Source organism: Episyrphus balteatus, chromosome 4, assembly GCF_945859705.1.
Source record: "Episyrphus balteatus chromosome 4, idEpiBalt1.1, whole genome shotgun sequence".
In the NCBI taxonomy this organism is placed as follows: Eukaryota; Metazoa; Arthropoda; class Insecta; order Diptera; family Syrphidae; genus Episyrphus; species Episyrphus balteatus.
Window position 1 is genome coordinate 36233048 of NC_079137.1, and position 14048 is coordinate 36247095.

General features: G+C 50.1%; 1 long non-coding RNA gene across 1 annotated transcript; it reads right to left on the reverse strand.

The window, feature by feature from the left end:
* Nucleotides 1-11480: 11480 nt before the first annotated feature.
* On the reverse strand, nucleotides 11481-12188 carry LOC129917814 (uncharacterized). The gene is made up of 3 exons (XR_008772865.1): nucleotides 12150-12188; nucleotides 11743-12032; nucleotides 11481-11662 (listed from the first exon to the last, which is right to left on the reverse strand). It is a non-coding gene; the product is annotated as an uncharacterized LOC129917814 (long non-coding RNA).
* Nucleotides 12189-14048: the final 1860 nt, after the last annotated feature.

A 14048-nucleotide genomic window follows, 5' to 3' on the forward strand; every position in this document is an offset into this window, starting at 1 on the left:
ATTTTGAATTTTGCAAGTTTTGGGGTGTTTAGACGCTTGGTTAAGGAGTTATGACGATTTAAACATTTTTAAAAGTGATTTTCTCCAAACGTGAATTTTTCAACTCCAATTGAATTGTATGCGAAGGATATCGACTCACAGAGCACAAAAATGTATTTTCTATAAGTTTTGGACTTGTAGTTTTGTTTTTAGAGAATTTTGAATTTTGCAAGTTTTGAGGTGTTTAGACGCTTGGTTAAGGAGTTATGACGATTTAAACATTTTTAAAAGTGATTTTCTCCAAACGTGAATTTTTCAACTCCAATTGAATTGTATGCGAAGGATATCGACTCACAGAGCACAAAAATGAATTTTCTATAAGTTTTGGACTTGTAGTTTTGTTTTTGAGAATTTTGAATTTTGCAAGTTTTGGGGTGTTTAGACGCTTGGTTAAGGAGTTATGACGATTTAAACATTTTTAAAAGTGATTTTCTCCAAACGTGAATTTTTCAACTCCAATTGAATTGTATGCGAAGGATATCGACTCACAGAGCACAAAAATGTATTTTCTATAAGTTTTGGACTTGTAGTTTTGTTTTTAGAGAATTTTGAATTTTGCAAGTTTTGGGGTGTTTAGACGCTTGGTTAAGGAGTTAAGACGATTTAAACATTTTTAAAAGTGATTTTCTCCAAACGTGAATCTTTCAACTCCAATTGAATTGTATGCGAAGGATATCGACTCACAGAGCACAAAAATGTATTTTCTATAAGTTTTGGACTTGTAGTTTTGTTTTTAGAGAATTTGGAATTTTGCAAGTTTTGGGGTGTTTAGACGCTCGGTTAACGAGATATGACGAATTAAACATTTTTAAAAGTCATTTTCTCCAAACGTGAATTTTTCAACTCCAATTGAATTGTATGCGAAGGATATCGACTCACAGAGCACAAAAATGTATTTCCTATAAGTTTTGGACTTGTAGTTTTGTTTTTAGAGAATTTTGAATTTTGCAAGTTTTGGGGTGTTTAGACGCTTGGTTAAGGAGTTATGACGATTTAAACATTTTTAAAAGTGATTTTCTCCAAACGTGAATTTTTCAACTCCAATTGAATTGTATGCGAAGGATATCGACTCACAGAGCACAAAAATGTATTTTCTATAAGTTTTGGACTTGTAGTTTTGTTTTTAGAGAATTTTGAATTTTGCAAGTTTTGGGGTGTTTAGACGCTTGGTTAAGGAGTTATGACGATTTAAACATTTTTAAAAGTGATTTTCTCCAAACGTGAATTTTTCAACTCCAATTGAATTGTATGCGAAGGATATCGACTCACAGAGCACAAAAATGTATTTTCTATAAGTTTTGGACTTGTAGTTTTGTTTTTAGAGAATTTTGAATTTTGCATGTTTTGGGCATGACCCACATGGGGCATGACCCACGTGGGGCATGACCCACATAGGGCATGACCCACGTGGGGCATGACCCACATGGGGCATGACCCACATGGGGCATGACCTATATGGGGTATTTGAAATCCCCCACATGGGGCATGACCCACATGGGGCATGACCCACGTGGGGCATGACCCATATGGGGCATTTCAAATGCCCCACGTGGGGCACCCAACTAACAATTTTACTTCCACAAGGTTAGGATCTTTAATTTCTTGCAGCTAATATCTCTACATTGCTTGTATTTAGTTTGTGAATCGAAAATTTAAACTTCCGAGGCTTCAAATGCCCCATATGGGTCATGCCCCATGTGGGTCATGTCCCATGTGGGTCATGCCCCACGTGGGTCATGCCCCATGTGGGTCATGCCCCATGTGGGTCATGCCCCACGTGGGGCTTTTGAAATACCCCATATGGGTCATGCCCCACGTGGGGCATTTTAAATAAACCATATGGGTCATGCCCCATGTGGGTCATGCCCCACGGGGCATGACCCATATGGGGCATTTAAAATGCCCCACGTGGGGCATGACCCATATGGGGCATTTCAAATGCCCCACGTGGGGCATGACCCACGTCATGTGGGTCAAATGCCCCACGTGGGGCATGACCCACATAGGGCCTGACCCACATGGGGCATGACCCATATGGGGTATTTAAAATGCCCCACGTGGGCATGACCCATATGGGGCATTTCAAATGCCCCACATGGGGCAAGACCCACATGGGGCATTTGAAATGCCCCATATGGGTCATGCACCACGTGGGTCATGCCTCATGTGGGTCATGCCCCATGTGGGTCAGCCCCACGTGGGGCATTTGAAATGCCCCATATGGGTCATGCCCCACGTGGGTCATGCCCCATGTGGGTCATGCCCCATGTGGGTCATGCCCCATGTGGGTCATGCCCCATGTGGGTTATGCCCCATGTGGGTCATGCCCCATGTGGGTCATGCCCCACGTGGGGATTTGAAATGCCCCATATGGGTCATGCCCCATGTGGGTCATGCCCCATGTGGGTCATGCCCCATGTGGGTCATGCCCCATGTGGGTCATGCCCCACGTGGGTCATGCCCCACGTGGGTCATGCCCCATGTGGGTCATGCCCCATGTGGGTCATGCCCCATGTGGGTCATGCCCCATGTGGGTCATGCCCCACGTGGGGATTTGAAATGCCCCATATGGGTCATGCCCCATGTGGGTCATGCCCCACGTGGGTCATGCCCCACGTGGGTCATGCCCCATGTGGGTCATGCCCCATGTGGGTCAAGCCCCCCGTGGGGCATTTGAAATGCCCCATATGGGTCATGCCATATGCCATACGTGGGGCATTTGAAATGCCCCATATGGGTCATGCCCCTCGTGGGGCATTTGAAATGCCCCATATGGGTCATGCCCTATGTGGGTCATGCCCCATGTGGGTCATGCCCAACGTGGGTCATGCCCCATGTGGGTCATGCCCCACGTGGGTCATGCCCCATGTGGGTCATTCCCCATGTGGGTCATGCCCCACGTGGGTCATGCCCCACGTGGGTCATGCCCCATGTGGGTCATGCCCCATGTGGGGCATTTGAAATGCCCCATATGGGTCATGCCCCATGTGGGTCATGCCCGATGTGGGTCATGCCCCATGTGGGTCATGCCCCATGTGGGTCATGCCCCATGTGGGTCATGCCCCACGTGGGTCATGCCCCATGTTGGTCATGCCCCATGTAGGTCATGCCCCATGTGGGTCATGCCCCATGTGGGTCATGCCCCATGTGGGTCATGCCCCATGTGGGTCATGCCCCATGTGGGCCATGCCCCATGTGGGTCATGCCCCATGTGGGTCATGCCCCATGTGGGTCATGCCCCATGTGGGTCATGACCCATGTGGGTCATGCCCCATATGGGTCATGCCCCATGTGGGTCATGCCCCATGTGGGTCATGCCCCATGTGGGTCATGCCCCACGTAGGTCATGCCCCATGTGGGACATGCCCCATGTGGGTCATGCCCCATGTGGGTCATGCCCCATGTGGGTCATGCCCCATGTAGGTCATGCCCCATGTGGGACATGCCCAATGTGGGTCATGCCCCATGTGGGTCATGCCCCACGTAGGTCATGCCCCATGTGGGTCATGCCCCATGTGGGTCATGCCCCACGTGGGGATTTGAAATGCCCCATATGGGTCATGCCCCATGTGGGTCATGCCCCACGTGGGGCATTTGAAATGCCCCCATGTGGGTCATGCCCCATGTGGGTCATGCCCCATGTGGGTCAAGCCCCCCGTGGGGCATTTGAAATGCCCCATATGGGTCATGCCCAACGTGGGTCATGCCCCATGTGGGTCATGGCCCATGTGGGTCATTCCCCATGTGAGTCAAGCCCCCCGTGGGGCATTTGAAATGACCCATATGGGTCATGCCCCACGTGGGGCATTTGAAATGCCCCATATGGGTCATGCCCCTCGTGGGGCATTTGAAATGCCCCATATGGGTCATGCCCTATGTGGGTCATGCCCCATGTGGGTCATGCCCAACGTGGGTCATGCCCCATGTGGGTCATGCCCCACGTGGGTCATGCCCCATGTGGGTCATGCCCCATGTGGGTCATTCCCCATGTGGGTCATGCCCCACGTGGGTCATGCCCCATGTGGGTCATGCCCCATGTTGGTCATGCCCCATGTGGGTCATGCCCCATGTGGGCCATGCCCCATGTGGGTCATGCCCCATGTGGGCCATGCCCCATGTGGGTCATGCCCCATGTGGGTCATGCCCCATGTGGGCCATGCCCCACGTGGGTCATGCCCCATGTGGGTCATGCCCCATGTGGGTCATGCCCCATGTGGGCCATGCCCCACGTGGGTCATGCCCCATGTTGGTCATGCCCCATGTGGGTCATGCCCCATGTGGGCCATGCCCCACGTGGGTCATGCCCCATGTTGGTCATGCCCTATGTGGGTCATGCCCCATGTGGGCCATGCCCCATGTGGGTCATGCCCCATGTGGGTCATGCCCCATGTGGGTCATGCCTCATGTGGGTCATGCCCCATGTGGGTCATGCCCCATGTGGGTCATGCCCCATGTGGGCCATGCCCCACGTGGGTCATGCCCCATGTTGGTCATGCCCCATGTAGGTCATGCCCCATGTGGGACATGCCCCATGTGGGTCATGCCCCATGTGGGTCATGCCCTACGTAGGTCATGCCCCATGTGGGTCATGCCCCACGTAGGTCATGCCCCATGTGGGTCATGCCCCATGTGGGTCATGCCCCACGTGGGTCATGCCCAATGTGGGTCATGCCCCACGTGGGTCATGCCCCATGTGGGTCATGCCCCATGTGGGTCATGCCCCACGTGGGTCATGCCCCATGTTGGTCATGCCCCATGTAGGTCATGCCCCATGTGGGACATGCCCCATATGGTTCATGCCCCATGTGGGTCATGCCCCATGTGGGTCATGCCCCACGTGGGTCATGCCCAATGTGGGTCATGCCCCACGTGGGTCATGCCCCATGTGGGTCATGCCCCATGTGGGTCATGCCCCACGTGGGTCATGCCCCATGTTGGTCATGCCCCATGTAGGTCATGCCCCATGTGGGACATGCCCCATGTGGGTCATGCCCCATATGGTTCATGCCCCATGTGGGTCATGCCCCATGTGGGTCATGCCCCACGTAGGTCATGCCCCATGTGGGTCATGCCCCATGTGGGTCATGCCCCACGTGGGTCATGCCCAATGTGGGTCATGCCCCACGTGGGTCATGCCCCATGTTTGTCATGCCCCATGTGGGTCATGCCCCACGTGGGGATTTGAAATGCCCCCATGTGGGTCATGCCCCATGTGGGTCATGCCCCATGTGGGTCATGCCCCATGTGGGGGGCATTTGAAATGCCCCCATGTGGGTCATGCCCCACGTGGGGCATTTGAAATGCCCCCATGTGGGTCATGGCCCATGTGGGTCATGCCCCATGTGGGTCAAGCCCCCCGTGGGGCATTTGAAATGCCCCATTTGGGTCATGCCCAACGTGGGTCATGCCCCATGTGGGTCATGGCCCATGTGGGTCATGCCCCATGTGGGTCAAGCCCCCCGTGGGGCATTTGAAATGCCCCATATGGGTCATGCCCCACGTGGGGCATTTGAAATGCCCCATATGGGTCATGCCCCTCGTGGGGCATTTGAAATGCCCCTTATGGGTCATGCCCTATGTGGGTCATGCCCCATGTGGGTCATGCCCAACGTGGGTCATGCCCCATGTGGGTCATGCCCCACGTGGGTCATGCCCCATGTGGGTCATGCCGCATGTGGGGCATTTGAAATGCCCCATATGGGTCATGCCCCATGTGGGTCATGCCCCATGTGGGTCATGCCCCATGTGGGTCATGCACCATGTGGGTCATGCCCCACGTGGGGCATTTAAAATGCCCCATATGGGTCATGCCCCACGTGGGGCATTTGAAATGCCCCATATGGGTCATGCCCTATGTGGGTCATGCCCCATGTGGGTCATGCCCCATGTGGGTCATGCCCGACGTGGGTCATGCCCCATGTGGGTCATGCCCCACGTGGGTCATGCCCCATGTGGGTCATGCCCCATGTGGGTCATGCCCCACGTGGGTCATGCCCCATGTGGGTCATTTGAAATGCCCCATATGGGTCATGCCCCACGTGGGTCATACCCTATGTTTGTCATGCCCCATGTGGGTCATGCCCCACGTTCTTCATGCCCCATGTGGGTCATGCCCCATGTGGGTCATGCCCCATGTGGGTCATGCCCCACGTGGGTCATGCCCCATGTGGGTTATGCCCCGTGTGGGTCATGCCCCATGTGGGTCATGCCCCGTGTGGGTCATGCCTAATGTGGGTCATGCCCCATGTGGGTCATGCCCCACGTTGGTCATGCCCCACTTGGGTCATGCCCCATGTGGGTCATGCCCCACGTGGAGCATTTCACGTGCGCGGCTGATCGCCGGCCGCGTGAAAATAGTATCGTTTAGTTTGAACTTTTAATTTCTTTGAACTTTTAAATGTCTATAAAATTTATTTTGTCTGTTTGTATGTTTGTTTAGTTTCCATGTTGGATATTTGAATTTTATTAAACAGTGAAAACAATATATATGAACAATGAAAATATTAAATATGATGGATTATAATTATATTATACCAAATATTTTTCTTTATAGTTGTTTTCGACTGTATTTAAAGTATTTGAATCGTATTGAAACCTCATAGAATTCATTTTATTTTAATCTCAAATCTATCCCGATTTTAACTCTGAAAATAGTTAAAAAATAGTTAAAAATGACTATTTTGTTCTGTGTGATCATGGATTTGGATTTATTTTTGACATTTTAATTTCTTTACATCCAGATGTATTATTTAAACTAGTGAATAATATGGCCGTTAGCCGCAGTGGTAAATTAGCCTATAATTAGCTAAAAAGAAAAGCTAAGCGAAAAGACTTATTTATCTCCAAATAACGAGAAAAATGGATGCGCCAAAAAGTGGTTGCACCAAAGACAGTTCTTGATGTTGCTTGAATTATGTTAAAAACTCTATTTTATCGGAGTATATTCTATTAGTGATTGACTGCGTGTAATAACCACTAAACGTCCCGAGCATGTCCCGAGCATGTCCCGAGCATGTCCCGAGCGTGTCCCGAGTATAACCCCAGCATTTCATGAAAATGTCCCGAGCATGGCCCAAAGATGTCCCGAGCATGTCCCGAGCATGTCCCGACCATGTTCCGAGCATGTCCGGAGCATGTCCCGAGCATGTCCCGAGCATGTCCCGAGCATGTCCCGAGCATGTCCCGAAGATGTCCCGAGCATGTCCCGAGCATGCCCCGAGCATATCCCGAGCATGTCCCGAGCATGTCCCGAGCATGTCCCGAGCATGTCCCGAGCATGTCCCGAGCATGTCCCGAGCATGTCCCGAGCATGTCCCGAGCATGTCCCGAGCATGTCCCGAGCATGTCCCGAGGATGTCCCGAAGATGTCCCGAAGATGTCGCGAGCATGTCCTGAGCATGTCCCGAGTATGTCCCGAGCATGTCCCCAGCATGTCCCCAGCATGTCCCGACCATGTCCCGAAGATGTCCCCAGCATGGCCCGAGCATGTCCCGAAGATGTCCCGAGCATGCCCCGAGCATATCCCGAGCATGTCCCGAGCATGTCCCGAGCATGTCCCGAGCATGTCCCGAAGATGTCCCGAGCATGTCCCGAGCATGTCCCGAGCATGTCCCGAGCATGTCCCGAGCATGTCCCGAGCATGTCCCGAGCATGTCCCGAGCATGTCCCGAGCATGTCCCGAGCATGTCCCGAGCATGTCCCGAGCATGTCCCGAAGATGTCCCGAGCATGTCCCGAGCATGTCCCGAGCATGTCCCGAGCATGTCCCGAGCATGTCCCGAGCATGTCCCGAGCATGTCCCGAGCATGTCCCGAGCATGTCCCGAGCATGTCCCGAGCATGTCCCGAGGATGTCCCGAAGATGTCCCGAAGATGTCCCGAAGATGTCGCGAGCATGTCCTGAGCATGTCCCGAGTATGTCCCGAGCATGTCCCCAGCATGTCCCCAGCATGTCCCGACCATGTCCCGAAGATGTCCCCAGCATGTCCCGAGCATGTCCCGAGCATGTCCCGAGGATGTCCCGAAGATGTCCCGAAGATGTCGCGAGCATGTCCTGAGCATGTCCCGAGTATGTCCCGAGCATGTCCCCAGCATGTCCCCAGCATGTCCCGACCATGTCCCGAAGATGTCCCGAGCATGTCCCGAGCATGTCCCGAGCATGTCCCGAGGATGTCCCGAAGATGTCCCGAAGATGTCGCGAGCATGTCCTGAGCATGTCCCGAGTATGTCCCGAGCATGTCCCCAGCATGTCCCCAGCATGTCCCGACCATGTCCCGAAGATGTCCCCAGCATGTCCCGAGCATGTCCCGAAGATGTCCCGAGCATGCCCCGAGCATATCCCGAGCATGTCCCCAGCATGTCCCCAGCATGTCCCGAGCATGTCCCGAAGATGTCCCGATCATGCCCCGAGCATATCCCGAGCATGTCCCGAGCATGTCCCGAGCATGTCCCGAGCATGTCCCGAGCATGTCCCGAGCATGTCCCGAGCATGTCCCGAGCATGTCCCGAGCATGTCCCGAGGATGTCCCGAAGATGTCCCGAAGATGTCGCGTGCATGTCCTGAGCATGTCCCGAGTATGTCCCGAGCATGTCCCCAGCATGTCCCCAGCATGTCCCGACCATGTCCCGAAGATGTCCCCAGCATGTCCCGAGCATGTCCCGAAGATGTCCCGAGCATGCCCCGAGCATATCCCGAGCATGTCCCGAGCATGTCCCGAGCATGTCCCGAAGATGTCCCGAGCATGTCCCGAGCATGTCCCGAGCATGTCCCGAGCATGTCCCGAGCATGTCCCGAGCATGTCCCGAGCATGTCCCGAGCATGTCCCGAGCATGTCCCGAGCATGTCCCGAGCATGTCCCGAGCATGTCCCGAAGATGTCCCGAGCATGTCCCGAGCATGTCCCGAGCATGTCCCGAGCATGTCCCGAGCATGTCCCGAGCATGTCCCGAGCATGTCCCGAGCATGTCCCGAGGATGTCCCGAAGATGTCCCGAAGATGTCCCGAAGATGTCGCGAGCATGTCCTGAGCATGTCCCGAGTATGTCCCGAGCATGTCCCCAGCATGTCCCCAGCATGTCCCGACCATGTCCCGAAGATGTCCCCAGCATGTCCCGAGCATGTCCCGAAGATGTCCCGAGCATGCCCCGAGCATATCCCGAGCATGTCCCGAGCATGTCCCGAGCATGTCCCGACCATGTCCCGAAGATGTCCCGAGCATGCCCCGAGCATATCCCGAGCATGTCCCGAGCATGTCCCGAGCATGTCCCGAGCATGTCCCGAGGATGTCCCGAAGATGTCCCGAAGATGTCGCGAGCATGTCCTGAGCATGTCCCGAGTATGTCCCGAGCATGTCCCCAGCATGTCCCCAGCATGTCCCGACCATGTCCCGAAGATGTCCCCAGCATGTCCCGAGCATGTCCCGAAGATGTCCCGAGCATGCCCCGAGCATATCCCGAGCATGTCCCGAGCATGTCCCGAGCATGTCCCGAAGATGTCCCGAGCATGTCCCGAGCATGTCCCGAGCATGTCCCGAGCATGTCCCGAGCATGTCCCGAGCATGTCCCGAGCATGTCCCGAGCATGTCCCGAGCATGTCCCGAGCATGTCCCGAGCATGTCCCGAGCATGTCCCGAGCATGTCCCGAAGATGTCCCGAGCATGTCCCGAGCATGTCCCGAGCATGTCCCGAGCATGTCCCGAGCATGTCCCGAGCATGTCCCGAGGATGTCCCGAAGATGTCCCGAAGATGTCGCGAGCATGTCCCGAGCATGTCCCGAGCATGTCCCGAGCATGTCCCGAGCATGTCCCGAGCATGTCCCGAGCATGTCCCGAGCATGTCCCGAGCATGTCCCGAGCATGTCCCGAGCATGTCCCGAAGATGTCCCGAGCATGTCCCGAGCATGTCCCGAGCATGTCCCGAGCATGTCCCGAGCATGTCCCGAGCATGTCCCCAGCATGTCCCCAGCATGTCCCGACCATGTGACGAAGATGTCCCCAGCATGTCCCGAGCATGTCCCGAGCATGTCCCGAGGATGTCCCGAAGATGTCCCGAAGATGTCGCGAGCATGTCCTGAGCATGTCCCGAGTATGTCCCGAGCATGTCCCCAGCATGTCCCCAGCATGTCCCGACCATGTCCCGAAGATGTCCCCAGCATGTCCCCAGCATGTCCCGAGCATGTCCCGAGCATGTCCCGAGCATATCCCGAGCATGTCCCAAAGATGTCCCGAGCATGTCCGGAGCATGTCCCGAGCGTGTCCCGAGTATAACCCCAGCATTTCATGAAAATGTCCGGAGCATGGCCCAAAGATGTCCCGAGCATGTCCCGAGCATGTCCCGACCATGTTCCGAGCATGTCCCGAGCATGTCCCGAGCATGTCCCGAGCATGTCCCGAGCATGTCCCGAGCATGTCCCGAGCATGTCCCGAGCATGTCCCGAGCATGTCCCGAGCATGTCCCGAGCATGTCCCGAGCATGTCCCGAGCATGTCCCGAGCATGTCCCGAGCATGTCCCGAAGATGTCCCGAGCATGTCCCGAGCATGTCCCGAGCATGTCCCGAGCATGTCCCGAGCATGTCCCGAGAATGTCCCGAAGATGTCCCGAGCATGTCCCGAGCATGTCCCGAAGTATGTTCTGAGCATGTCCCGAGCATGTCCCGAGCATGTCTCGAAGATGTTCCGAGCATGTCCCGAGCAAGTCCCGAGCATGTCCCGAGGATGTCCCGAGGATGTCCCGAAGATGTCCCGAAGATGTCGCGAGCATGTCCTGAGCATGTCCCGAGTATGTCCCGAGCATGTCCCCAGCATGTCCCCAGCATGTCCCGACCATGTCCCGAAGATGTCCCCAGCATGGCCCGAGCATGTCCCGAAGATGTCCCGAGCATGCCCCGAGCATATCCCGAGCATGTCCCGAGCATGTCCCGAGCATGTCCCGAGCATGTCCCGAGCATGTCCCGAGCATATCCCGAGCATGTCCCAAAGATGTCCCGAGCATGTCTCGAGCATGTCCCGAAGACATGACACATTTTGGACGCATCTTAGACACGTTTTGGACGTGATTCGGACGATTTTGAACAAAATTAAAAATTTTGAATATTGAGACTAGTAATGTAAAGATTCGTAAGAGTGAAATTAGTTTTTATTTTATGTTATAAGAAAAAATAAATATAATAATATTTTTATTTAATATGGTTAAAGCCTTCAAACAAAGTATGTTACATATTTTATTTTTTATACAAAAAAATACCATAATGTTGTTATACCCGATCAACAGACATTTCATATATTTTTTCATACGATCAGATCTAATTCACTGCCCTTAAAAATAATCCCTTAATATGCATCGTTGAAATTTGAAGTACCTATCAATTCTTTATACCTGCATAATTAGTTTATCAATTGATTCTTTTAAATTCCCACCTCACTATGAAAACATACTTACTAGTAATTAATTACCATTTACTTCCGCTAATAAATCAATTTATGAACTTTGAAGATATACATAAATAGCTCTTAAAGCAAGAACCTTGTCCCAGAAACAAGTTCATCCTTTTGTTAAGATTAATACAATTTCTTAAGTAGACTTTATCTACCCCTGCATCGAGTAGCCTTGATTCTATTATAGCCTTCAGCTAGGTAGAAAGTAAAAGAAAAACAAAATTACAAAATTTTCCTTGCTGTCTCTCTTTGTCTAGGTAGAATGTAGGTATACCTTCTACGTTGCAATGTCGAATGTCAACTTTATGTTCCTCGTTTATTCATAAGCTGTTCACTTTGTATGCTCTTTAAAAAAAACGAGAAGAAACATCCCCTTGTGGCCACTAGAAGAAGTGAAGAAGCAAAATGAAAAGAAAAAAAAAGAATGAATTACAAAAATCCTCTTGAAAGACCTTGCTTTTTTTTTGTATCCCTTATTTCCTTTGTCTTCACCAACCATCCATCAACAATAAAGGCTAACCACGGTTCTACTCTTGCCCAGCATTGGCTCTTCAGGCATTTTTTCTGTTTAGATAAAAGCAACAACAAGAACAAAAATTTATAAAAATGTAACATGAGAGGACTGAGGAAGAAAAAAAGAGGTCAAAATGTAGAGAATTTGATCTATAAATAGACACAGACCATTGCAGCAGCAGCAGACACATACACCATCTAAGAGTGAGCTGCAGAAACTAGTCCAAACCGCAACAACTAGAGAAAACTTTTAATAATGAAACAACCACCCCATAACACTTCTCTCCCCTTCTATACCCTACAGTCGTTTTATCACCCTCAATGCAGTTGCTTTTCTTGGTCCCACATTGGGCGCCACCCACAAGTTGCGTGCAGATGAATGAACGTATGTTAGCCCTTCGACTACACCACCACCATACCACAGATCAAGATAGTAGTAAAGTTATCTACTAGTAGAATCAACCGACGACGCAGTGAGGTGAAGGCGAATCCACATAACTGTTGTGCATCATTTGCTGCTTTGCCCCAAAACGCATACTCACACAGAAAACAGGATATCCATCTATCTGCTAAAAGCTTATACACGCCTGTGCTGACCTTAACCTGTATTCACAATGTGAGGTTAGCAAAACAGAGAACAGCGAAAGGGTGGTGTGGTGAGTTCACTTTAATCATATATATCTCACCTCAACATTATTGGTACTGCTGTTGCTGGTGATGAAGCTTGCCTAGGTGCATTTGCGTAGGTTTACTCTCGAGTTAAAAAAAAAAAATAAAATTGAATGTTGCAACCAACGCCCCAATTTGACCCAAATTTAGCTCTCTCATGAATGACCATAACCTGGTTTTTCTTTAGAGTAAATATAAGAATAGTTTTGTATTTTTTTTTTAACAGAGTTGTATGCTTGTAATGAGAAAATTGACGCAGGAAATGAAACGCAACTGAAAAGAACTCTTATCAGATTAAAAGTTCCATCGAATGCAATTTATTTTAGGCTTTCGATAATATGTATGTCAAATTTAACAGAACCGAAAATTGACCTTTTAGGTGACAAAAACGGAGGTATACGTGCTAAGATTGACACTTCATTTATATTGGCTTTCATTTTTGAAAATGGCTATATTTTCATGAGGAATTGAAGTCATTTTGAAAATAAAAACTGTGTTCCTATTGATATGAAAGCATTAATTTATAGGAAGGTACGACACGATTCCAAATAAAAGCTTTTGTAGAAAAATGCTTTTATATGTACAGTACATATATGAACATTGGCTTTTTGGGACCAATTGCAGATTTTGCTGTCTCTTCGAAAAAAAAACACCCTTTCACCAAATTTTTTTTTTATGAAAACTCTTTATTCTTGCTTTCTATCCCAAAATTAATGTTTTTACCAAATTTCATTAGGGTGACCGATCTTTTTTGTTTTCACTCAAAAAAACACCCTTTTAACCATTATATTTTTATATACACTTTAGATTCTTGTTTCTTATCTTAAAAGTAACATAATTGCTAAATTTCAATAGGGTACCACTAATATTACTCATATTTTCTTTACTTCTAAAAAAAAACACCCTTTCACATAAAAAAAATGTATAGACTTACATTATTCGTAATTCCCATGGGAAAGAGAACATATTTAATGGATTTCGTAAGGGTAGCATTTATACCATTTATTTTATCGTACTTATCGCGGATTTTTCCCTATTTCCCAAAAAAACTTGTTTACTTGTTGAAGTCAAAAAAACAAGCACACTTGTTTTTAATCGGCAATAACTTTTCTTATAGCAAATCGTATTGACTTTATTTTTATGTCATTAGATTCAGCATTAAAAAATACCTTGAAAACATGTGTCATATGATGATATTCGACAAACAATTTTTTTCAGTATGTTTTTGACCTTTACCCCTCCCTCTTGTCCGCGAAAAAACACCCTTCCTCCCAACTTTTTTCTATAGACTTTTTATGTACTTGGTTCTTATCCTGAAAGCAAACTTTTTGCCAAGTAGTTTCATGAGTGTAACAATTTTTTTTTTATTTCTTGATTTTGTGTACTATTTTACCTGTA